The sequence below is a fragment of the Doryrhamphus excisus genome, chromosome 9, assembly GCF_030265055.1.
Source record: "Doryrhamphus excisus isolate RoL2022-K1 chromosome 9, RoL_Dexc_1.0, whole genome shotgun sequence".
NCBI classification, from domain to species: Eukaryota; Metazoa; Chordata; class Actinopteri; order Syngnathiformes; family Syngnathidae; genus Doryrhamphus; species Doryrhamphus excisus.
The window spans coordinates 14,673,824-14,697,825 of record NC_080474.1 but is presented as its reverse complement, the minus strand read 5'-3'; the positions used below and the strand labels follow the sequence as shown (position 1 = coordinate 14,697,825).

Sequence of the window (24,002 nt, the reverse complement as noted above, 5' to 3'; positions counted from 1 at the left end):
TCAGGCCGGTGAGACGATTTTATAAAGTATAAAAATATGCGATTTTTAATAAAATTAACTGCTGTTCTAATTACGGCCACTGGATGGTGCTACAGTAACTGTGTTACGCAAGCAAACTGTTTATATCAGCGCAGATCAAGTAAAATGCAGCCAGACCACCTTGTGTTTTAGCCGCGTCAGTGTAATTTTCTTTGGCATCCTCATTACCCTAACATGTCTCTCGACAATAATGGACGGAGAGTGCCAAGTGTTCCAAGAAAAGTGACCATCCTACTATTTATTCACGGAAGTGCATGCGAAAGCTGAATGCGTGGTGTGTTCACAGCATGTTGCAATGCTGAAAGAATATAACCTTCAGCGCCACTATGTGAGTCTTCATGCCGACAGTTTTCCTGCTGTCTTCCCTCTACTACGTATTTTCGCTCGATCATGCACCTTGAATTTATCAACTGTATACCTCTGAATACCTGCAAAAGTACATCAACTTACATTTGTTTAGGATTTACTTGCTAAGTTGCTAAGTTTTCCATGTGAGTGGTTATGGATAGTGATGGGGAAATCCTCAGTGAAATACCTTCACTCTTCGTGTGTCTGGGCTTCGGCTTCCGGTAGAAAAATAAATGAGTGTTTGAATAAACACCCATGTGTTGACACCTCATTTCCTCATTGATTTGCGGTGGAAGCCGTGTGTGTGTGTGTGTGTGTGTGTGTGTGTGTGTGTGTGGTCATAATCCAATCAGGCAGGAAAACAACCAGGGGAACTGTATAACCAATTTCTTTAGCCAGGTTATCCAAACGTTTGTTTAATTTTTCGGTTTAAAAGTGTTTGTCTTTTGTCTTGTGTTGACATTTGCGTATGGATGTTTATAAGCCCTCTAATTTTTTCTTCATGTACAGTGGAAACTTGAAAGTATCCAAATTCAAACAATTCAACAGTTGCAGAAAACATCTGAGTTTGAACCACCGAACGCAAAATCTCGGTGTAACTCACTCAACTTCATTTCAGAAAGCATTAACAAACCTAGGCTTTTTCTTTGGCTTTTTTTTGGCCACTTATTCCTCTAAAAGCAAATATTCAAGTAACCAATGTGTGACTTAAAGTACAACCGTGTTTAGCAGAAGACCTATAGGTGAGATGTTGCAAGATTATCTCGCTCACCAACTTAACTCATCACACATTTGAAGCAGTATCACGCTGGAAACTCTCACGGGACTACAAAAAGTCATTAGCTATAACAGAAAAGATTACCAGCCCCTGTCGGTGGTGGGTAAAGTCGGGTTTAAATGCTCAATTGAGCAGTTTGAACCTTGCTATATTTTACTTAGCTGCAACTTCATTGTCGATAAAATTAAACCCTTGATGCGTAAAAGAAGGAACTAGGTCAGTTTTTCTCATGCCTGCTGTTGCTGATTACTGTTTTCTGAGTAATATCCAATAGTAATATCATTCAAGTAACATTCAATACTACAAAATAAGTAATTTGTGATGATATTGGATCAGAAGTGAAAAGGTTGTATCAGGACTCTGTATTTGTACCGGGGTCTTTATGACCCTTCTTCTAATGTTGCCATCTTTGAGGCAATGCATCAATAAATGGCTCTATTACCTGTTGTTGACCTGGTTAAAGTCCGCCTTTGAAATGTGTTACAGAGCATTAAGTTAACACATGTTGCTATGCGAAAACAAACTCTGGTGGCCAGTGTGGGGCCCAGCTGAGTAAACGTGTTGGAAGGGGGAGAGTTGGCGGAGGGAAAGAGGCCCCTACGCTACACTTGTCCCTGCGAAAGGTGGATCCATGCGGCCAACAGATGGATCTGTTACTCTGTATCCCCCAGAGGAAAAGAAAACAACCAAAGCAAGTGTCTCAGCTCCAGCACAGAAGCCTTTGATCAACAGCACATCTTCAACCTCGGAAAGAAAAAAGAGGATTTTTTTGGACCCTTGGAGTGCACATCTGTATAAACAGCCGGCAAGGAATGTGTGAACAATGCAACAAAAGAATTTCGTTCTTGGCTAATAGGTTATGTAGTTGAAGTTTGGTATGAAATGAAGAGACAGGGGATGTTCTTTGTTTTGATGGATAACACAAGTTCTTTGTTTTTGGTCTTTGCAGATGTGCAAATTCAGGAAGAAGATGTTGGAATTTATTTCCCTAACCTTTGGTGTATGTAGTTATTACGTAAAGCACACTGACACTGGTCCCTATTTGTTTGGGTGGAGAAATTAGTTTTCTCATTGGAAATATCCTCATCGTAGTGGGCATTCATGTGTAAAAATAAGTTAACCGTAGTTCCGTAGTAACGCTCTGTCTTTAATGGCAAATCATGAAGCCTTAATGCCAAGGTTATTTATGTCAGTTACACATCATATCGTTCATTTTTCAACATTCTTAACGGTCATACAAGTGTATGAAAAAAACAAAAAAATGAAAATTTTTTGGTGGATTTTTAATTTTTTTTATTTTATTATAATCCGAATTTGATTATTTAAGTTTATCAAGTTTATTTAAATTTTTAGTGGTCGATTACATTTTCTTGACAGACTAATGGCGATTTGTTATACAAATGATGCGTTGCAATGGGACGTAATAATTCCTCACTCAATGTTCTGAACTCCTGTTTCCATGCTAGTATTGAACTCAATATTGCTCAGGGTTGCAGATGCACGCTGACTTCCCATACAGCCAACTAGCCTTTAATACTCACTGAATGAAGCTTTCTGCACAATGCCAGCTTCACTATGTATGGATTTTTTTGTTACGTTCTTATTAGGTGCTGATAGCGACATTGTAGTCTGTTATGACGTGTTTAACTTCACTTACCTCATGAGACGTTCACTCCAAGTATGCGTAATCATTCCTAATGGCTTCCTTACGAGCCTGTTGTTATGGTTTATCCCGTGTAGTATTAATTGGGTAGCAGTCGTTTAAGTGTGTGTGGGCAGGATATTACTTCCAGGTTGTCAACCACCTTTTTCTCCAAACTATTAAATGGACACAGATTTGCTTTCAATTTGCACTTCCTAAACTCACATAGGAGTGAATTTACATCGTTTGATCAGTGTTGTTTTTTTTTTGGTTATTCAATGAAAACTCCCCCCCCCGCACACACCTTGCACCCTCTTTTGCCCAGGTTCTGGTCTTCTCACGCCTCTGAAGTTGGCTCATTGCCATGGTGACAATCGGTTAGTTCCAGGGTGATGAGGTGTAATTTAGCCAGCATTTCCTGTCTGATACACAACACTCTAAAGGCTTGACTTTTTATAGCGGGCTGTTTGTTAAGCAGCTTGGGGGGTGAGGGCAGGTTGTGCATGTGTGTATGCATTGGATTTCTGGGCCAGTCAAAGCTAATTGTTGTTAAAGCATACAGTATACAGTATACAACTCTCCTAATAGAATAGAGGACTGAGGGCTGCAGGTCTTGGTCTGGCCTATTGGGGTCAGTATTGACAGAGGCCTTTGTGAACGTTTACAGGGGAGGCTTGGTGTATATATACTCTTATACCAAATGGCGTTCCTTCCATTGCATGAATTTCCCAGTGCGATGTAGCAAAACAAAAACACACTTTTTACCTGATAACCAAATGTACATGAGTGAATGGTAATAGTTTAATCTGATTTGAACATGCATACAAATTACATTGGAATATATCAAATACTGTAATACAATTTGCACATGTCCACAACCGTTTCACATCAATACATTTGTTCACTTCCTGTATTCCAGATGTATTTTTTTTACCAATTAATACATAGGAAAATGATAAGGTAATGTAACAAGGTGATAATATAAGTGCATTCTTGTCCCCATAAATAATTCAAATAACCGTCATAGACATTGTTGGAGTGTTGGGTCAGTACTGACAATGAACTCACAAGAATGAAGAGTAATGAATGTTGCAGTGGTTAGACATAGCATTTTGTACACAGTGGTTCAAGACTCTTCTATTTTGCAAACGTTAGCTGCTGGTGTTGTTTTTTGACATTGCTCATCATCTCTGCATTGCTTGAGTTCCCTGCTCATTTCCTTCCATAATTTGATTCCACATACCGAAAATGTTTTAAGTGTAGTTCTTCCCTGTCGTCATATTTTTCCTCTCCTGTAGTCATCTTCACAAGGCTGTACACTCTGACGTACACTTCCGACACCACCTCCCACAGAACTAAAGAGACAGTATGACTGGCAAAAAGTCTCACTTCTTTCATGCTGTTGTTTTACTGAACAAATGTGCCTAGGGGCTGAAACTAATGAAACTAACCTCTTCTTTCCTGTTTGGAGGGTTAGGTTTCGGCAGGTGATCCTGAGTGGTCCACTTCACCTTAAAGCAAGCACAAATAGTCAGGGCACTGACAGCTTTTGTGGCACACCGAGAGCATCCATGGATCACAAATGAGCAAAGCGTGCTGCCACCAGGGTGGCTCTCGCAATGTTTTGTAGAGTGGAATCTAAAGATAAAATATTTAAATTATTTGATGAACTAATGGCCAATTTTAAATTAACAACTCACTTTTTTGTCTCTCCTTTTACATTATGCTTTTTTCCAACAGCATCTAAAACAATATTTCATACAAATAATATGCACATTAAATGTAATCTAGCCAATAGTTACTTTTCTTATTGAGAAGTTGACAAGAGTGCTTTCACAACAATCTCATATTTCCGATTGCTCTGACGACACAGAAACGTGTTCTTTTTGCTATGACAATGCCTGCACCTCTCGTCATGTCACTGGCATGAGTTTGCAGACAGCCGGCCTCTTGTTAGCGCTACACTTCATTATAAACAGGTTGCAGCACTACCACACACATTCGAACAGCAGGGTCATCTTCTTAGCATCAAAGGGAGGTTTTTGTGTGTGCGTGTGTCTTGCACAAAGCCTTGTCGTCTTTGTCTCCCCATCAGTGTTCGCTAATGATGTGCTGCTACACACTCTTGTACTCCATCCTCTCTCCCTGTCACTCATACACTCTTTTGGATCGCTCTCTTTTCCTCTCCCTTCCGCAGTATTTGTTTGGCTGCCGGGTTTTGTTTGTTTATCGTTTCCAGATGGCAGACACAGACTTCATTTGTGTGGCTTTCAAGTTTCCCAGAGAGCTTTTTTTTTTTTTTTTTTTTTTTTTTTTACTGCTTTGGCTGAAACGCTTATCCTGTTTCCTCTCGCCAGGCTTTATGATGGGCCTTTTTTATACGTAGCAACTGGAAGAAACTGTCACTACTGCAGTGTACTGCGGAGATGGTGTCTTATTTGTTGACTTCAACAAGTTGACTCGACTTAAACTTCATGAGTCCGTCCTCAGATGAAGGAACTACATTTCTCTCCCTGTCCACTCACATTCATTACTCGGTGCTTAGCTTGTATGTGAAGAACCACCTCTGTTTACTGTTTTCCTCCCCTCTCAAGACCCTGCTGAGTCTAGTCTGGGCATCATTAAGCAACGTGACGTCACTTATTTACAGGAAGCCAGGAGGCAGACTCACCCAGTAAACGCGGGGGAGGACCAAGCGCATGTCTTTACTCATCGGATGCGGTTTTTTAAGACGGCACAGTAATCAAAGCTGCTCGGCTATATAAAAGCCACCCCTTCACCTTAAAGAGGACGTCTCTCCTGGCCTGGCACTCAATGAGTGATTACCCCGGCATTCCATCCTGCCTAATCCCATTTTTAGAAGTGATTTAACTCTGACTCGCTAAAGGAAAGTCTTCCCTGAACCCCACACTACCCCCTCAAAAAAAAAAAAAAAATCACCATCATAGCAAGTGAGAACCAGCCTTGAAAGCCTTGAATTTTCTCTCTTCGCCCAGTATGTGTCTCTTTCCCAATTGTCATCCTGCAATTGTTGGTTAGCTCCATCCTGCTCAAGGGACTCGGAGACGAAAAATAAGGGGATCCGACTCTCGCTCTTGCCGTAATCAGTGGTGTTTTTTGCCTTACAACCGCTGAGCTTCTGGCTTGGCCAGCTAATCTCATCAGGGTTTGGGCTGTGGTGCTGGGGTGAGGGAAAGGACAGCCTAGCATGACCCATATCTCTGTGCCAGGACGGCTACAACAACTCTGTCGCGACGGTCCAGTCACATCAGTTTTACTACGAGGCCCTCTGCCAGGGTGTTTACTACGGAACTGTCTGGCACAACAAGATAATGCCCCTCTACTAATGCCCACTCAGGACACTGCCACTCGCATTAAAGGAGATCTGAACTTTCTCGTTGAACATGGACTGTTTGCATTCATTTTTGGAAATTCCGAGAGTAGGTTTCCTCAGTTTTGGTAATATTTCCAATCTTTAGCATGTGTGTGTTTTTTTTTAAATGATTCATTGTTAAAAGTGCCACATTATACTATGCTTCACCAATTTTAACTTAAGCCTCATGTGTCCTACAATAATGTGTTGGCTGAATCTCACCACAATGCTGTAGACTAGGGATGTCCTGATCCACGTTCTTTGGCTTCTGAACCAATTAGATTTTATTTTTATTTTTTGTAGGTGATCCAATCCGTTACAGATCCTTTCTGTTTTTATAATAATAACAAGCTGCACTAAGGGGGACGTCCCGTGTGACCTCCCACAACATGATACAGCAGTCCAATCCCGACGTGCAAAGTGAAACTAACTTGACCATGGTTCACCACGTACATGTCTGAATGATGGTGTTGCCTTTTCTTCTTCTTGTGGTTGGCGGAAGTCAAGTGGTAACCAGCTATGAGGTGTATTGCCGCACCTAGCAAGTTAGTGTGTAGACCTGAACATGATACGGCAACCGGATCAGACCAATCTCTTGGTGGAAGCCGATATTATCCACAGTGGATCGGATCCCAATGATGATCCTGAAGATCATCATTAATCCATTACAGAAGGTACCAATATTTGATAAAGACAATGAGAACCACGATTGAATTCGGGAAACGACACAAGACAAAACAGTGGTTCCTCTGTGGATCTGGCTGCTACATTATGTTTTTGTCATCTTAATTTTTCCAATTCCCTTTCATTCATTGTGTATATGCATTCAGATTTGTTCTATGTGTGTAAAACTGTAAAAATGTGTTATGTGTTTGTGGCGCAAACACGTGTGGGAGAAGATGTTTATCATATTACTGGCCCCTGTTCACATCATTACAAAGTAATTTTTGAATAATGTGGAACTGTTTCATACCTCTCTGACAGTCAAACACAATTACATGCAGTATCTATAGCTAAGGAATTACCCAGTTCTTCACAAGGCTGCAGCTGTGGACAAAATAGAACAATACACAAGTGAAGCTGTAAAAATATAAATAAACACAGCAGAAACCCCACACACATTGATAACACATTAGCAGCTGTCTGTTTGATGGTGTTATACTGACATATGTTGATAGTTGTAAGTTCAGTCTTCGGGCGAACCATTTAATTGTTTTTGATAATGGAAAAAGTATCTATTTTCATACTCGCCACGCAGTAATTCCATTACATTCCATGCAAACTTAACATATTTCCCACCATCAAAGCAATATATATATTTAACCAAAATGTCTAAACAATGCAACAACATAAACACAAAAATGTTTTTACATGAAAATATATGTTTTTAACAAATATAGCACCATGAGCTTTATACAATTTTCACATTTGCAGCTGAACTATGTGTGTGCTTGCATTTGTATTTGCAAATGCGTAACTTACTTCGAGCTACAGGGCAAGATGCCTTTTCACTTTCTGGTTGCAACGGAGCATGTATTTCTATGGGAGACATTCATGCTAAGCTCTTATAAAATGCCCTTCTTCCACCTTGTGGCCATTCTTTTGTCTTAAATCTGCACCATACGTGATCTATTCTCACCTCTTTGTGCCTCATGTGTTTTGCACATGGGGCACACATGTGTAATGTTTGCATGTCATGTGCAAACGTAAAAAAATGTATAAATACATCTTTGGGAGCAAGCGGTCGAGTTGAAAAAAACACACAATTACGTCTTTGGTAGCAAATGAGTTATAGTGAATTTATATCCTTCCTTTATGACGACAAGTCTTCCAATGCCCTGAAACAGCAAAACAGCCCCAGACCATCACACTAACGCCACCATATTTTACTGTTGGTATGGTGTTCTTTTCAGAAATGGTTACAGATGTAATGAGACTCACACCTTCCAAAAAGTTTGACTTTTTTGTCAAGTGTGTGATCGTTCACATTTCAATCTCATTCCGTCATTTTTGTTTACACATTTTGCCTGGCAGGTGGCATTTAGCTAGCTTGTTTTTGTCCCACCAGCGAGCTACAAGTGGCCATTACGTTCATCGGATATATATATACATTATTGTGAAGTGCCACTTCAGTTATTGGAAATAAAAACATATTTCTATCTGTGATTAAATGTGATTAACACCAAGTTAACTATGGACAAAATAAGATTAATTGTGATTAAATATTCAGCCCTAGCTTAAATACATGCAATAATGGCGTACATTTCGATTGACACAAGCCCAATGTTTAGTTTTGGAAAGTCACTCATGCTCAATTTTTAGCAATAAAAACATTGCAATTACCTTTGCAGGTATTGAAAGCCAAAGCCAAAAGAAAAATAGTAGTTTTGGAAAATAGTACACAGCTTGCGTAGACTTGGATTGACAAAATTAGCATTAGACGGACTGGAAAATACAGACAAATTATCTTAAAAAAAAAAAAAACCAGAAGTCGTGTAGACATGTTAGGAATGGACAGACTGTCAACTGTCAAGTGAATCAAATGTTGAAAACGGAAATTTGTTTTAATCTGGTTGAAGTAGTAATATTTAATGGGGTTCTTCATTTGCCAATTCGACACCCTTCTGCAATATTTCATGGACAATATTTAATCCTGCAACCTGAGACCACAATCAATATCTAACCTACCACACAGTAGGCAGATGTAATACATGCCTCCTCCAAAAAACAACACAAACTTGCTATTGAAGTTGCCATTTGCACCATGAAAACCGGACTAAGACCCAATCGTCCACCAACATATAGACCGGACCACAAACAAATTGCCATGGCTTTTTAGTCCCGTCTTCAATGAAGCGGTACATCCTTTTCGGCTTTTGTCTCCAGTTTTTTAGGCCGCAGCTGTTGGGTTCTCCGTGCTCCCCTCCTGGAAAAAAAAAAAAAAAACCTCAGGCCACGCGCCACTGCACCCCCAAACATTAAATAGGAGCATTAGACACACCTTGTTAAGGGCTGCTGGTGTTTGAGTTGTGTCTGTGGGTGTGTGTCTCATCCCATGATGAGACCAGATACATAGACAACATGCACAACTGCACACCAGACAGCGGATCCCCTCCCACAAAAAACAGATGTGTTCTCTGCCATTGTCTTGACACTCGGATTTCAGTAGTTTCTGGTCACATGTGAACATAACCCACAAAGATTACAGTTTTCATTATGTAGTGTTGCTTTAATTATGCACCTCTGGCATCACACCTCAGCAGGGTTTATCCAAACATGAAAATTAATTCACAGCTAAATGCTGCCCAATGCAGGCCCGAAAGGGGAAAGGAGAAATGAAAGGTTGGGTTTAAAAGTCTCAGAGCCTAAAGGCAATGTTCATTAATGCAGTGGTCATTTCAATGGAGGCAAAAGCCGCGCCACCCCCCCGACTACTGAGGGGAATATCAATAGGCATAAGAAATTGACTTAAATGAAGCAGATGTAAAATATTCACTGCTTAAAAATCGTGTTATTGAGAAGGAAGGAATAAATCAGCATAATAAGGTGGAAGTGTAAACAGAAGATCCCTCACAGGAGAGTCACATTGATCAGAAAGTTTGGCCATGTTTTGGACGTTTTTTTTTTATTTTTAAATCACGGCCATACTATAAAGTAACTTTATCATAGTCTAGCCGTCTATTTTCAATGTTAATGCACATAGCTGGCTGTTCAAAAGTTCAAAGCACAAAATAATCAGAGATACGGCTCACACCTAAAAAAAACACTCATTAGTTGGGACACTCGTATGCCAAGTAGCACTGTATAAATTACAACATAATAATACCTGCAGTGCTCCAGTACCATCTCGCTGGCATTTGAGACTACTCTAAATACTCTGACAACTCACAGTGACAGTAGAAACAAATACTGTATCTTTGGCCAGGACGTGCACATGCTAATTGTGTGTCAAAAAATTGAGGCATTAAAAGGAATTCCTATTAACTTGCTATTGACACATTAACTTTGACAGCCTTATTATTTACATTTCTAGATAATATTTTGATAATTTCTAAAAACATCATAGTCCCTGCTGCCCTCCAGGCCAAACAGTTGGCAGCACGTCTTGCGTCAAATGTGTTCCCATGTCAATCAGCAGACATTTCCAACAGCACTTTTTTTTTACACCCATTTCTACACCCATTCTCAGGAAATCTATTTCTATTGACTCTAAATGGAATAATTCTTGATGATTTCCTGTGCCGCACGCCTGCTGTTTTGCTATCTAAAGCCCAGCTGTGAAATTCTTTTTTGCATCAGCATTGCTTTTGGGAACATTACTGACAATAAACACCACCATCATCGTCAACTTTAGTAGCTATTGATTGGGAAAATATAAACAAATTTAAAATCCACAAAACTGATCCTCACGGATCAATATTTCGTAATTCATACCGTGGACTTCTCAAGTGTTTGCATAAGAAAGGGCTAAAACTTGACGCAGTCTTTCTCCATGATGTTGTATGTGTTTGCAATATAGCCTGTTTACCGTCTACTGTGTCTACTCTGTGGGCGCATACCATTTTGTACTGTTTTGTTTTCTATTTGCTGACCAAACACCTCAGCAATCGATTGTCAGAACCTAGGCGCTATCAGTACTTTTTTTCCCCCCGGTCGTCGGTGTTAATGCGCTCACTATGTTCATTCTGTTTAAAACCGAAATATTCCCATTCTGTGCCTGTGGTATTCACCTTAAAATCGCTTTTGTGTTGTCATTGATGTTACTATATGACGTGAGCTAATGGAGCTGGCTAACTGCAGCTAGAGTAGTACCTACCATAGCTAGTAGCCCCGCCTCCACAAAGAGGTAAATAAGATGGGCGCTCACTCTCTCTGTTTATTCCACTTATAGAACCAATGGGCACAGATAGATACACAGTGAACCCTCCTGTCATACAGCCTGTGTGTCAAAGAGAGAAGAGCAAACACGCATGCATACAGTACATATACATATCAATATATCCAGAACGTCGTAATTATTGATTTGGGTTTGTTTTTGTTCAATAAGTCAATTTATCTATTATAGTCACAGGCCTGTAAGTGAATGTTATTATTGTGTTCTTGTTGTGAATATTTCTCTCTCTTCACTTTGCTGTGCATCCATGGCTGTGTTTAGTTGAGTCAGGTTTCTGGAAAGTGGTCTCGTTGTTACCTCACAGCCAAGATGGCGGCAGTTCAGAAACCTTGCTGGGGGCGTTTGATAATCACAACTTAATTGTACTTTGGCGGATTACGGCATTATGACAAATGTTTTATTATGCGAATACTTCATTTTTTAAATTTCTTTTTTCAAACATTTTTTTTGGTGTTATGAGCACTTTAAAAATCTGTGAAATCTTACATCATTGTGCATCCATTCTCATTAATTAAGTCAGACTTTGTTGTTTGGGATGTTTCTTGGTTCTTTTAGTTTTCATTAAAGAGAACCATGATAGTTATTACTATTTTTTTCTCCTTTTGTTTTACCCAGTCTTCATTTATGGGAGTCACTATCACTTTTAGTGCTAGGCTGAAAATGTGACAATGTGTTTCCACGGTCCACCCAGCAAAGGGAAGGAAGGGGCACCAGGTTAATGCCTACTCCCACCCAAACCTACATCGTTTGGGTGGGAGGCCAAGGTGTAGGACCTTGTTCTCTGTCACTTTTCCACAAGCACAACAGCTATCACAGGGATCATATGCCAACAGTTTCCCCTTGTGTGTATATATAGCGAGTGTTTTCAGGAACATCCCCTTGCACGTGCATCTTTAAAATAGCGAAAAGTAATTGTGCTTTTTTTACTTTCTGCACAGTGGAATTGTAGCATCACACAAAGCTTGAAAAAAACTGACAAAACCTCCTCCTGATTGTGTATAGCTTTTGCTGAAGGTGTAATATGTAGTAGATTTTGTTGATTGGATGTTGGTGGTGGTAAATGTCAGTGATGTTATTTCTATGCTATGTGTAGAAAGTGTGATATTGTACTATGTATGCATGTAGACAAAGGGAAGCTAAGGGTTAATTTCAACAGCATACTGCAATAATGTAGAGCTTGGTGCACTACAGAGGCTTTCAGCTTAGATTTTTTTTTATATGGGGTGCTGGGGAGTAAGGGGGTGGAATGTGGCCTATATAATACTTTCACGGTTTTGGCAGTCAGATTTTCAAGAAACTTCCTGGTGTGTCAGGATCAATCAGACCTAAGCCGGTCTTAATTAAAGGCTTGGGGCCGGGCAGAAGTCGAGGGCAAGCGGCATCCCCGTTGGTCCAAAGAATGAAGTGTCTATCATTATAACACTATAGGGAACATCAGCTTTATGAATTCAAATTCCTTTTAAAAAGTCCTCCCAGGAGGCAGTGACATACCCAAATTGACCATATCTTAGGGGGTTGACATGCATTCAGAATTAATTAAAAAATATCTCTCGAGTCATTTAGACTTTGAATTCCATAGGAAAGTTCTTTTGTATGAGCAGACTCAGATGGACCTAAATGATCATTTGTCATATGTATTATTATTTTTGCTTCTTTAGTTTATATTTAAGTTATTTGTGTCATAGCTATTTTTATAAGTAAAAACACTACACTTTTTAGTCTTCACCTAAATTGGATTGTCATTTCAACTCAGTTGTCATTTCCCCGTATGGCCACTTGGGGGCACAGGCAACTTACAAGGAAGCTACAGAACCAGTGGGGGTGTCAGTAGTGCTAGTTGTTTTTGTGATAGTGGCCCTTTTAATTAAACGGACCATGATCCAAAAATCTCCATCATAGCCCGCAAGAGATGAAATAAGACCAAAAAAAAAAAAAAAAGACACAGATGTCCGCCCTTGCCCTTTCATATCCTCTGGTTATATTGTAGTTCCAAATCTGACGCAAAGTTGTTGTTTTTTTTGGTTCCCGAATGGATCTTTAGAGCAACACCCATCTGTCTGACTTTTGAGTTGGAGGTGGGGTGGAGGGTGTTTTGTGTGCGTTAGATTGTTTGGTTGGATCGGGTAGGACATAGTGCATATCACATCGCAGGCCAAATATCCTGACAGTCTGATCTATCATCCGACCTTCTGTCTGTTAGAACTGCATCCAATAGTTCATCACTACAGCCGAGACCAGCCAAACAAATTTTTCCAGATCATTCTTTGCACCACAACAAACTTTGTTTCATTCCACACCTTGGCCTTTTCAAATTCAGTCTTTAATCAGTACTATACCTGAGAGTAGATCAAACAGGTCTGAATAAGCTAAATTAGCTGTCCCATGAGTCTTTTATGTTCAGAGGCACCAGCTTGTTCTGTGGACAAGGTATAAGGGTACATTTACGACTCAGTAAAATGCATTAGCATTTTTGCGATGTTTCATATAGAAAGTTGACAAAACAATCGCTGTTTAAAAATCGCAAATCAACCTTCCACAATCATCCTCTTGAAATTAAAATGATGATTTGTCATATTTTTCGCTATACTGTCTTGTAGGCATTTGGTAAAAGTACAACATCACAAATAAATGACCAACACCAAGCAGCCAAATAAAAATGTGAAAATTGTCTATTTTTTATTAGTGTCGGTCTGAACCAGAGCTCCTTAACGACAGTGTGTACTTAAGTATATGCCACTTTGTTTAAATGTGAGTCTTCTTCTGCACTTAGGCCTCACTCTTGCTCCCTGCAGAGCGGAGTAAGTAGTATGGTAGACTGAATGGTTTGGAGACACTGGACATTGAATCGACTCTCATGACGTAGGGAAACATTGGATGTTTTGCTTTCTTTCTAAGGATCTTATCAATTAAGGAGACCCTTTTTGCTTAAATGAAAAAACCCATCAGTCCCATTTGTCTTTCGCCACCATTTCAAATCATCTCAGTCGTATTACTTGCAGAGAAAGGACTCCAGCTTCTCCCCTCTGCCTTTTTTCTATCCATACTCCGTAATCTTGACCCTGAGACAGTGTGTAGTCCCCCCCTCGCTCCCCCTTCCTCTTCTTCTTCTTGGTTTAGCACCTTCGAGACAGCTCATGTTGATTGGCGTCTCGATTAATCGCACCATGATCATACCGATGCTACTGAGCACCCCTTGGCTGCCATACTGATCTCTCTCTGTTTGTTCAGAAATGTATCATGTTTAGTTTGTCAATTTTATCCAAATAATTAAGTGAGAAATGCACCTTTCTGCTAGTTTTAGACACAATGCAGGGCCTGACCTTGAAAGATCAAGTCAATTTATCCTGAACCCAATGTGAGATGTTGACCACATTGTAGCCCCCTCTGTGGGGTATATGCAGTATGTTCCTGCCTTGTCAATTAGCTTTCCTGACTTGTGGCATCACTTCCAGTCCCAAAATGAGCTGTGCGGCTTTGTTTGTCCTGCTTGGGATTTAAAGGCAGTACCGGTATAAAAGGGAGGGTCAAGTAGTCATCTACCCTGAGCAAACAAGGACATGGTGACAGCCAACGTTCCACGAGAACCAGGCCGTCCTTCCTGCCAACAAGTCCACCCCGCCTCTACACGACCAGAGTGAACACTCCACCACCCCCCCCCCCCCCCGCCCCCAACCTCCCTGGCCCAGGGGCTGTGAACCTGCAAAGGCAGCATAATGAAGCCATATAAGCCTGTTATTTGCGGCTTTATGGCTTGTTTTATGAAGGTGAGCGGACAAGCAGCTCCCAGAATGGTTCCTGTCACTTTACAGACAGCATTACCAAGAGAAAAGGAGAGTCGGGGAGGGAGCACGGGGATTGGCAGAGAATAAGGTTCCGCGGACCCTTTATGTTAGCCCTGCCGTGGCTTTGATGGGAAGCGGCCTGGCTGCAGGCTATCACTGCTACATTTTACGTCTTGCCCTCTTGTGTGTGTTTGTGTGTGTGTATGTGGAGGGGTGGGATGGGGGGGACGTTGACGTTTGACCTATGTACTTATTCCCACCTCCTCTTCACTAATCAATTACCACATCGACCCATTAATCAGACAGCGGAGCAGCCAGTGAAAGGGCCCATGGGTATGTGTGGAGAATTGTGGGATAGGCCTCGGGCTATCGCGGAGGAGGGTCCTTCACCTGTGGATGCACTGTTCGGTAATTGACTTAGCTCTAAATAAAGAAATAAAGTAAATATGCTCGCTCTGAGCTTCGCAGATGATGGCAGATTTTTAGCCGGATTTGTGTTAATAGCAGTTCTTTAGATCTGTGTCTCTAGTCGAACAACTAGTTAAATATTGTGACGTTACTTCACATTTTTCCAGATAATTGTCAAGTCTGTGGAGACTGTTATACAGGTACCTGTTATTGATATTGAAATATTAATGCTCTGGATTCTGAGCTCCAGATTTTTTCTCAGATACTTTTAGGTCAAACTTGGATTGTTGACTGTTATGTTCCGTACAGTAAGCAAACCGAATGGCTTTAGGTATTTGTTTTGTATTTTTTCGGAGTTAAAGGTGTATTTTTTATTTGGAAAAAAGTGTCAGAAACACTGCTTCCGATCGCGGGCACAAGTCCAAATGCAACCAATAACAGTTCTTCTATAAACACGTAGGCGTTTTCAATGAGACATGTTTTTGTTCGTCTGACAGTTACCATGGCGTTTGGCTGCAGTGTGATTATGTGTGGGGCACAAACAAACGGATCTGACGGCTAACAGATTTTTTTTTTTTAAGGAAGCTGTGGGAGCGGAAGTCACCACACTTTGATTAGGTTTTGGTGTGTACGGACGGGCTATAAAGCCATCCCCCCATTGCGCCTCCTCTGCCATGCCAAGTTATTTGACAGAACCGGGGAAATATTTTGGAAAAGAAGCTAAAGGGGAGCCGTCGGCTGTTCTGCTAGTCGACCCCTTTCTCTTCCGTTTCAGCCTGACGAGGTTCCAGCCGACACTCATCCAGCTCTTGTGGGTTTAGTGAATTGAGAAGACACTTCTTGTGTGGATTTTTCAATTCTTTGACGTGTCATCGGCCAGGAGTGCCATTGTCTCCACCGCCCTTTCTTTCGACTCCTTCTGCTGAGACAAGTCATGTCATCCCCTTGTGATCAGCACTTTTGTTGCCTTTGTCTTTGGCGCTACCTCAGAAGTCCATCTTGTCTTTTATGTCCCTGCCTTTCATGCAGAAGGGAACAGTTGTGGCCTGTTGTGGGGCTGTTCCACTGCATTTCCACCAGTGGGGTTTCTTTTCTTTCCCTTCAAAGTACGACAATGGGCCTCAGAAGGCCTGAATGGCCAATGCAGTGGGCACAATCCTACAGAGGCCCGCTCATTTTGTTTTGCCAGAGTCAATAAAAATGCTAAGTTAAAAGTAACCCCCGTATGCCCTCCTCAGATGGAACGACTTGTTTAACCTTTTCTAAGCCTCCCTCTCAATTGACTTTTAATGATAAATTCATTTCAACTGTCAACAAAACATTGTCAGTCACTGTGTAAGTAAAAGTTAATGTTTTATGTGATTATTTATTATTTATTGCAAAAAATAAAAGTGAGGTTTTTTTTAGATAGGACAGAGTGACAAATGTTATTATAAACCAGATTACTTCTCTTGCTCGTTGTCCTTTCCATCCTGACACCTTCATAAAGATGTCTCTGTCCTTCTAAGGAGGATTTTTATACAGAAGGGATGAGGGGGGAAAAGGCTGCGGTAGTTGTTCTCTCCCGGCATTACTGGCGAAAGGCCCTTGCATAAAAAGCATTCTATGCCCATTTGTGAGCTTTGGAGAAAGCTGGGGGGGACTTTGAGAAGGATTACAGGTAGCCAGGCATTGGCTGCAGAAGATAACCGCCATGACTTCATCCTCATTGTGTAGATTAAGGCATAAAATCCAAACTAATGAGACCCGAAAGGGGGGAGAAGACACGGAGGAGATGGAGAGTGACTTTCATCAGCATTTTTAAAGGAAATTAGGAATATATAAGTCGCGGTAATCAATAAAGTAGGATCTTCCTTTTTTGCATCTTTAATTTTTTTCCTAAAATAACTAGGTATTAATAGATATAATAAATTATGTTAAATTATATTGATGCTGACACATTGGGTATGCGATTGTTAATGAACAAGAGAATGATGCCATTTACTGAAAATGAAACAATTATATACAATATAGGCAGAACATCAACATGATTGTTAATGAACACATTTTGTTACCATAACAATCTGAATAATGAAGGCCGTGACCAAAAAAATGAAATTTGCTTGAAAATAGCTTTCAACACTTCACACTGGCCATCCAATAAAATCAGATCAAGTCCCTGTTTTGGCAATTTTAGGACAGGCTGTCCTGGTGTCTTTTCATAAAAATATACTACAAAAAGCAAGTGCTCAAGTAGATAAGCAATTTAAGTAGCATGATGTTAGAAAAAAGTGCTACAGCAGGTTAGTATGTTTTATTTATGCGGTTACAAAAAATACTTATGTTAATGTTCAGTCTTGATAACGACATTATGTAAACAAATATTTAAAACTACAAAATTTGTATTAATTTTCACCTCATGCGAACGGCCCCAAACTATTTATTCTCTCTTTTTTTATTTATTTTTTAATGTTTCGAACTCCTGTTTCCGTGGCAGGTTTGTGTTACTCAGAATGTAATTGCCAGAGGTCGGTGTGGTATGTACTTCAACCCACGTGATGTAATATTGTCACCCTTTAGACAGTAAACTAGTTCAGACTGAATCAACAACGCCTGTGCTGGTTATAGTCAAGTAATACACTCAGTTTCAGGTGAACTCATTGCTTATCCTTAATTCTGTCTTTTTTTTCCAGTCATTTCTCACAATTGTGTAATTCCTAGCCCTGAGGTGGCTGTGCAAATTCTTCCCCCTGCTTTTATTTATTTTCTACCACATAAAGTGTCAGACAGGTTGACAAGAAGCGAGCAGAATATTCATTTATTTTATTTTACAGTCTTCTGCACAATGACAGCATTATACATGAAACAGAGTGACTTTTCCTTCCCTTAAATTTAATCTAGTCTCTCACATTTGAATGTACTTTGCATATGCATTACTTGATCATTATTGTTGGGGGTGAAACACAAATCTTTAATTTTGTGCATTTTCAACACAGCATCTGCCTGCGTCCCTCCACGCTGGGGATAATTGTGGAAATCTACATATTGAATGTAGCTCTGTTTTTGGAGTGGGCCTCTTGTTATCTGACATCATTCATGTGTTAGAATGAATATTACCACCTGAATTAGGCCATTATGCTGCCAGTTGGAGGCCTGCAGAGTTACAGGAAATGCTTATCATTACATTGTGGTAATGAAACAACTGCTGCAGCCTAATTCATGGGCTATCCACACTGAAACATTTTTAGTTCAAAATGGCAAAGTAATTTGTCGTTTCAGCCTCTCGTACGAATGGAAATGACATTCTCGATGCCCTGAAACTGGATTTTTTAGATTGCTTTTGTATAGACAGCCGGTCCGTCGCCACACCATCACAGCCACGTAACCAGAAGTGAAGTGTGACGACAAAGCAACTTATCTCAATATGTCGACATTCTCCTGATATTTCGTGGCCTTTCCTTCAAAATAACTTAAGCGGTAAGTATAGATGAGCCTTGGAAACCAAAGGACGATTGACTTTTCTCCATGTGTCCTTTCTTCTTCTATAGTTTAGTGTGTCATATGGGCTGTTTACATCATTTTCATCCTGTCTGGATGCAACTATTCACCCAAATTATTTTAACCCTGCCAATGAAAATATTCCCAGCAATGTTCCTGTGTGGACAGGACGTAACTCAACCAAAGGGTGACCAATAAAAAGGGGAAAGGAACAAGATAAAGTATCTTAGTGAGTTAGAGCCACCATGAACCGCTTCAACACACCATAGGATATTAATTGTCTCTTAACTAGGTGGATGGACACAATGTTTCCAAAAGATACACCCTTGTAACACAAGCTTTGGCAACCATTCCCCTTCATTTCCCCATATCCTCGCCTAGTTTTCACTGCCATTTGGCCTCTGTCTGCCGCTGCTGCTGCTAATGAGAGCCAGCGCCATATAAACCCACAAACACGCACTCACTTCTGATCTCAGACCAGTAAATGCAGCCACTGTGGCCGTGTCCCGCCACTTTACAGCTGCTTGTATACCCACACAGCCCTCTGTTATCATAACCTTTCATGTAAAAAAACGGAAAAGTGAAGGGTGAATGGCGAATGTCATTCCATATGGTGTATCCTGGACTGTAATTATAAGGATCTCACATTAATGCAGCATATTGTAACTAAAATAATCCTGATAAAATTGTATATATGCTAGTAATGGTGGCTACCAGGACGCTGGTCGACCTCTACTTTGTTTAGATTTCCTATAGAAACAATCAGTTCCTGGATCAAACTATTGCCATCATAAAACATGGAACTTTACAGACTGTATGAAGTTAAACATTTTATGCAACAAAAGAAGTTAACCGCTGTTAATATTAATATGTACAAATATATAATACTTCATAATATTTTACTAAGGCTGTAATGAAAGTGTAAAAGGAAGCTAACCACACTAGTAGTAAAACCTAAAAATACACTCACTTTAGTGACAAAGCATATACTGAAACTAACTTTCTGTTTCTATTATTATTTTTGCGTGTTCTTTTCAAGCATGACGTTCTCTGCATCTGTGATTGTGGTTTGAAGTCAGAAGTTTTGTGCGAGTTGAGAGGACTTTATTACCTATATCTACTTTTTTTATTGTTCAACAGTTGTCACATTGTCAAAAGATCTGTTGTGGCGACTCCAAAATCAGGAAAAAAGCCCAAAGAAACAAACAAAAAATTGTGCATATAGGAACAAAATGTATTTTGTTGGGTCTGACCTAAGTTCCTAAGGTTTCCTTTGGCATGTTGAAAAAGAATTGTGTCCACACTATGCCGGATTAGCAGACAGAACCATGTGACACACCAAACTGCAGAAGAAGAAAGGAGAATCGTCTTTCGGTTTCCAATACTCGTATAGACTTACAAAAAGTGGAATTACTTCTCCAAGTCATTTTGAAAAATAAGACTACAAAATATCAGGAGACCCTTGACTGGAATGAGACATGTACATCACAATAGTCAGATATTTATTTTTGCTTGGTGTCAAAGACCGAGATGGGGCTGTCTACACGGAAACGACAAGCCGCCGTTTTCAGATTTTCCCAGTCTGGAAGCAGTTTTCAAAAAATACGATTGAGACAAACGCTTAGTGAGGCATTGAGTTAGCTACTATAAAAGTCAGTTATATAAATGGAACACTGTTTTTTGTGAGGTCTATAGCATCAAAATGGGTATTTCCCATGACGTTCGTTGTTACCTAGCTCATATTAACTTGTTTAATATGTGTTCATGTTTCATATAAGGCTTGTTTGATGGGAAAAAATTCCCAAAAAAGTGAAGTTCCCTTTTAAGGACACGTCTAACGTTATGTTTGTCAGTTACATTAATGTTCATCTCATTCATTTGTTAATTTTACTTGCCATCAATGTCATTTTCCCTCATTTCTTCCATCTTCCTGCTCCTTCAACCAACCAAACATCCGCTTTTTCCTCTGTTTGAGTGACAAGTGCTGTGTTGGTGTAAGCACATGATGATTCCTCAAGGCGGAGAAAATTCCTCTAATTTTTTGTAATTGAGGTACTCCCATTAATTGAGGCTTAATTTCACCCCAAATATCCACTATTACATCCACAATACCCCTCCCCCATTTGCAGCATGCTCTCCTGTCTGTTCTTCCATATATGAAATTGGGCCTCATTCTTGTTTGTTCCATAAACTGACACAACAGATAACCTTTTTTTTTTTATTTTTTTCGAGTACGAGTCTGCTCCGACTGCCCAGCCAACCTTTTGACACATTTTGTTTGAACACTATTCACTAACAGCAATGGTTATATAATGCACGTATACAAGAAGCCAACCTAATTGGGTGGAACTGCTGCTACATGACTCGTGAGCAGATTAGAGCCAATTGAGTGACTAGAGGGCATGTGTAGAAGCGTTGTTGACAGGATTAAGTGGCTGTTGAAGTGATTTTATCTTGTTTTTTTTTTCTTTTTTTTTTTTTTTTTAGAAAAGAGAATAATTCAAGAAAACCCAAGAAGAAAAGCCCTCTCCTCATCATCCTCCTTTTGTTGCTCTTTTATCCATCTCACAAAAGGATGCTAACACTATCCACCATGACCAACAGTAAAATCCTTCTTAATTGCTTCTGCCACCAAGTGATGATGAAGTTTCTGACTGTAATTAAATGCATCTCTGTGATAAACATTTAGCTATTTGTGAAGCTAGAGTGGTGATCAAGTTTTATGCTTGGTGCTGATTATTTGATTGGAGTATCGCGTGCGGTTATTGAGGTGAAGGGTGATTTGGATTACAGCAGTTCAAAGATGGCAAAAGACACACGATTTGACATACACGGGCGTGTATTGACTAAATCCTTTCAGACTAATATTTTTACTTTTCCTTCAATCTATGCAAAATGGTGAAGCATTTTGGAAGTTTTAGTTACGGGCTGTCAAAGGCTGTCAAAACTAGAAATTGCATGTGCCAGTAGTTTGTGATGCACTGTGCAACAACAGCTTGTATAATCCTTTTTTTTTATGTTTTGGCAGTGACTGAAAAAGAAAATTGCAGTAAACTCATTCTTATACGTGCCATTAAGCTACTTTGTAAAAACATTTATGTTTTTCTTCAATGGCTTGTATGCGCTTGAAAAATGTATGGAAAAAAACAGTGAAAATTACTTTTATTTACTGACAGCATTTCCAAAATGATCCTTTCAAAGATGACTGAAAACACAGGAGTTGGCGATATCACTGCGATATCAGCAGGAGGGATGAAACGGTTTATAGTTTATTGATCCACAATGATCAAATTTTAGACTGTTACTGCATTGTTTCAAAATGTCATTATAATATTTACCTTTAGCATCTGGGAGTTGCACAAGAAATATTTTGCTGTAACCAAACATGGGCGGAGGCATATCAATTGACTGTAATTGTGATATTTTTGCACCTGTATAGAAAACTATGGACAAAATGCAAGCATGTATTTATCACATCTGAGCAACATGATGGTATTGGTACGTTAATCATTCTATTAAATGTTCACACCTAAAATAAACAGGACACTTATTTTTAATAACCTCACAGTTTTCAATAAATTATCGGATGTACTTTTGTTGAAATAATTATTGCACACTTTCTGTAAATCCTATAAACTTAATTTCACTTCTAATTTCTCACTGTGTTTGTCTGCTATATGATATATTTAACTGAAATTTCCGATCCCGACAACCAGGGATTTATGAAGGAAATTATCAGGAGTGCCCAAACTTTTTCATACCACTGTAAGTGTTTTGTAAATAAAGAGTCATAGTAAATTATATACTTTCTGGAGAAGTACAAATGCTACTACATTGCCGTGTTTCATAGTATACTCGCACTCAACAAATATTTCTAAGGTATGTCAATATTGACACTTTTTCCACATCTAACCAATTGAGGATTACTACATAGTATGAAGGATTTCCCCAAGACCCCAAACATTTGTCAACTTCAAAACCGAGTGAACACAATTTAACTTAAAAAGGTTTCTGTTTTTTAGGCTCATTGTTGTTGTCATGTAAATGAACAGCCAACAACGACAAAGTTGTTTAGTTCAAATTGTCTTCAACCTCAACTTCGTTAGTGTCTTCAATAGTCAGATTATCATGATTAACAATTGTTAGCCGATGAAAGAACCCCACCGCTATTGACAATCGCACAACAAAGTAGTAACTCTTAACAAAAACATACTTATATAAGGTTCCTATAAGGTCATAAAAGCAGTTTCTGCTCGTAGTCTTGCTTGACCCAATGTTGTATAACTCGACTCCAAATTATTTGAAAATGAACCTTTTATTTGTGTATGTATGCATCAAAAACGTATGAATATTATTGGGTTTTCTACAGTCCCCTTTTGGTACTGATTTGCATTTCAATTAATAGTGCAAATGGGCACTCCTTCACTAAGTAAACATATTTGTATAAACTGTTGGGGGATTTAGTGGAAGGGGGTGTTAACATTGGAATACATGTTTATAGACCCAATATTTGCTTTTGTCAAGCCCGCACAACCTGATAATCTGATTTGTTTGGAATTAGGTTTGTTTTCAGTGGGGAAACAGGGCATTGCAAGGTATTAAGGTGTGTTACAGAATTCCACAACAAATAAGATTTCCATAAACATTGGTTCTCTCTGAATAATTAAGTGTTACGCAAAACTACTGAACAGTTTTCAACAACTTTTTGGAAGAATGTGGCACTGGGACTAACATTGCCAGACATGGTATTTTTACGACATGCCACAAAAATGTTAATGGGGAGAATATTCCTCTGTGGTCGCACGGAACATTGAGATCTATCCATTGTAAGACCTGACGTCTGCATGCATTGCTGACAGTTAAGTGATGAAATGCTTGTTTTCTTGATTTTGATGAGCATCAAAAACTAAAATTGTGTTAGGGCATGGCAATCTAACAATTAATTTTAGTTTTTTTTTCCCATAATTTTCTTTTTAACAATTTTTAACAACTTAGCTGTTTTACACATACCAATTTTGTCAAAACTTTATGGAACTTTACATCCTGTTAAATCAGGGGTCTCAAACTCAATTTACCTTGGGGCCACTGGAGCTAGGGTCTGGGCGAGGCTGGGCCGCATCAGGTTTTCCAAAAAAAAAAAAAAAAGAAAAACAGAAAATATACAAACTTTTTTTCAGTGCTTTGATTCCGATTTTCTACAATAAAAGCTCCGATAAAACATTCCACTGTTCTCAAATATCTTAATTTTTATTTTTCTGCAC

General features: G+C 39.5%; 1 protein-coding gene and 1 long non-coding RNA gene across 2 annotated transcripts in view; one reads left to right on the top strand and one right to left on the bottom strand.

The window, feature by feature from the left end:
- The window catches only part of clybl (citrate lyase beta like), a 56,399-nt gene that overhangs the window by 2,824 nt on the left and 29,573 nt on the right, over positions 1-24,002 (top strand). The window lies entirely within an intron of this gene.
- On the bottom strand, positions 7,966-10,944 carry LOC131135652 (uncharacterized). The gene is made up of 3 exons (XR_009131639.1): positions 10,911-10,944; positions 9,182-9,352; positions 7,966-9,106 (listed from the first exon to the last, which is right to left on the bottom strand). It is a non-coding gene; the product is annotated as an uncharacterized LOC131135652 (long non-coding RNA).